Raw genomic sequence first — 3,508 nt, forward strand, 5'->3', positions numbered from 1 at the left:
TCTTTAATGATAAGTTGCTAGAATATAAGCTCGTATGTGTAAACAATGTGGCCAATTTCTTATTGTAGATTCTAGGTGGGGATTTTTTACATCAGACATGTTGAACAATACGTGCCATCGACGTGCCATTATGCATTAAGTGTCCATCAATGGTGATTTACTTAAAATTATTTGATCATAAGATTATGTATGTTTGGATTTCCTTCCAATGCCGACGATCATGATAATGATCACTCTGACATATTCTGGCTTTTCACCTGAGTTCAGTGACGAAAGTCGCGTTAAGTGCCTTTCCCAAGGGCCAAGATCAGTGACGGCTGTATTTGAACCCGGGACCTCTTGGTTCCGGCCCTACAACTGACGCCACACGACGCACGGTTCTAGATAGCCCACGTGTATCCAACGTTGGTTCTCAACATTGTGAAGATGATGGCCAATTCTAAACCACACCACTGCACAGTACTGGTCAATTTGGTGTCTGAAATATAAATATACTTAAAGGCCCCACTTAAAGACGGCCAATAGCAGGTATATACTGGGACCCGAATATGAGGGCTTGCACGACGTGAGGTTACTCAACTTACGTCGGTTTGCACGCGTGCCGATACTCATTTCCGCGATTGTTTGCACGCGTGTTGTTCCTCAGGCTGTGCTGAGTTCGCACGCGTGTATGTCCTCGCGCTGTGCTGACCTTGCACGCCCGTGGAATTCCTCACTACAAACCGAGTAAACACGCATCTTGTGGGCGCAAAAGTGGAGGGCAGAACGCCGTAATGCCGGACCGAGCCTGACTAACTACCGTTGCGTGCATTTCCTCGAGGCGTCCCAAATTTACCCGCATGTGTATTTCCTCACTAAGAGCCAGGTAGACACGCATTTTTGGGCGCGTTGTGCTAATATTTCGCCGCACGTACATCATCGTCGGACGATAATTTTCCGACGGTTTGGCAACCCACCGGAACGTATGAAATTATCGGCCGTGCGTACGGAACCTGTCTGAGTGCGGGGCAGTTTCATACGCCGCCAGAAAATTTCGTACGTGCCTCGGTAAGTTTGGTACGCGGGTCAAAACTGCGGGTGCAAGGTTGCCGCACTACCGGCCCATCGGAACCTGGGCGACCGCCGACAGCGTCGTGCTAATATTTCGCCGCACGTGTATCATGGTCGGACGATAATTTTCCGACGGCGCCGCTTTTACTACCAAAGTTACGGCAGTAGTGTCTTTGAAATTCAGACGATGTCTCACGTAGCACGCCTGACTTATCTATTTTTAGCTATTTTATCTACGATCTGCCTTATGTTCAACTCTTATGTTGTACACACACCCACATCAACAGACGGTCCGCTACACCAGGCTCGCTACACGCGTCCCCCCGCTAATTCCTAGTGCGTATCCCGCAAGTGATTTCACGGCGGCGGGAACTGTGTAATTCTTCACTCCGCACGATGTACACACACGACGCGGTCCCCCCGCTAATTCCTAGTGCGTACCCCGTGATTTTCACGGCGGCGGGAAGTACTGGCAGACATTTTGCCAGAAAAACGTACATTATTAAAGTCACAATGGTCAATGACCGTGTCTAGAGAGTCGAAGTCGGCGGCCGCCGTTGATAATTTTCTGCGACGCTCGAAATTGCAACTGAATTTGGTGAAGCTACGATTTGATCATAGAAACGCTGAACAAAAAAAATAACGATACTCTTTGGTCCTGAATGGAACAGAATTATAGATTATTTAATGCGTTTGGCTTTAATATTGGTACTGTTTGTTCCTGAATAAAGACAGATTATGTGATACTAGTAGTTTGCTTTGGGCAAGGAGGTTCGTAGGGGAAATGCTTTGGGAAAGTCTCTTTTTCCTTTCTTGTTTACGAGGAATTCACCATTCCCACGCTGCACGTATTTGATTGACAGACGGTACCTTTGAAGACGTCGCCGTCGGCGCCCCGGAGTCTGGTCGGCTTCCGGACCTAAGAATTCAATCAACTGAGCAGCCAATGAGCACTGAGAAAAATTTAAAGTCGGTCTTTCTTTCAACCCCCTATGTTCTACCAAGGAGATTGTCGGATATTATTGTCTTCCATGGTCTAAAAAGGAGAAGTCAACCCCCTTAGACATAGTTTTAGACATAGCTATAGCTTTAGACAACTACCTTTTATCATGTAGATTTTAGTTATTTTATACTCTGTTTCATTGTTCTTTTATGTTTGTAATTTGCAATTAGCCCCCGGGCACGAATTTGCAATAAACTTCTCATTGTTGTCATTATTATTCGTGATAACAAATTGAAGTTGTACGGACTCAAGTTATACACTTTGCTGAGCCGCCGCTTGTATCAAGGAGGTTAAAAAGGACTTCGTTAAAAGTCGTTCGTTATTCCTGTGTTCTAGTTGAAATGATGGCTGTGAACTTCAGTTGTGCTGGCTCGTTCTGTCAACTATGGTTACTGACAACTTTAATTAATCAGAAGAACTCACGTTTGCTTTGCTTGGACTTTTTTGTTGTGAAATGGATTCATTTCGTGTAAGAAAATTTGGATACATGTATTACTAACAGTGACTTGTAACTTTACTAAGGCGATATAACAACTAACGTTACTAACAGGAACTCAGTCGAGCCAACTTACATTAACCAACTCCATTTTTTATAAATTTGTGCAACTAATGGATATCCAAATAAAGTATTCACAATTATGTTAACATCCATTCAAAATATGGACATCATGACAACCGGCGCCCCGTGTGCCCCGCTTGCTGTGATCTGAAGCAAGACTGCTAAGAAACTACGTAACACATACTAATCTGCTTGGTCTTTGCGAACAAATTTTGCTTTCTGTTAATATTTCTTAATAAAGCTTAATTGCCACAAATTTGGCGTTTTTCACACAAACACAGCAAAAATCGTCAACAAAGCCGACGCCCTTTACTTTACATAAGCGAATGCTATACTGTTACACCTTTCCCTGCGTGTTTTCTCACTAAATACCGTTCATATGACATCAAATATCCCACATGCCATTACTTAGTATTTGAGAAATAAGACTACATTTCCGCTATAAACTTCAGTCCGTGCCTGTGGTAGTTTGGGGAACAATATGGCGGATTTTCTTACCCAAGCTATACCGTAATGCATTGCGTGGGAAGCGTCTTTGGGTTACATTACGCCGCCTGGCAGACAGACCGGCGAGAGCTCAGCGCTATCTCGGTAGCGTCATAGGCCACCAAGCAAACTTTATGCAGACGGCTTAGGTTTTTCCTCTTACAACGTCGGCGCAATAGCTTCTCCACATTCTCCTTGACTTTAGATATCAGAATACTAGTAAACACACCGCACCGTCTCTACGTACTGTTAAAGATTTTGATTATGAACAAGTAACAACTACAAGGGCATTCCGTATCACCCCAGGTGTAGTAGTATATAACCCCGACAACAAATACAGCATTTTCAACAAGGAAATGTGGCAAAGCCGCTTATGATGAATGGTCTTCTCAAGACACGACAAACGCACG

The sequence above is a fragment of the Branchiostoma belcheri genome, unplaced genomic scaffold, assembly GCF_001625305.1.
Source record: "Branchiostoma belcheri isolate BF01 breed outbred unplaced genomic scaffold, Haploidv18h27 scaffold290, whole genome shotgun sequence".
In the NCBI taxonomy this organism is placed as follows: Eukaryota; Metazoa; Chordata; class Leptocardii; order Amphioxiformes; family Branchiostomatidae; genus Branchiostoma; species Branchiostoma belcheri.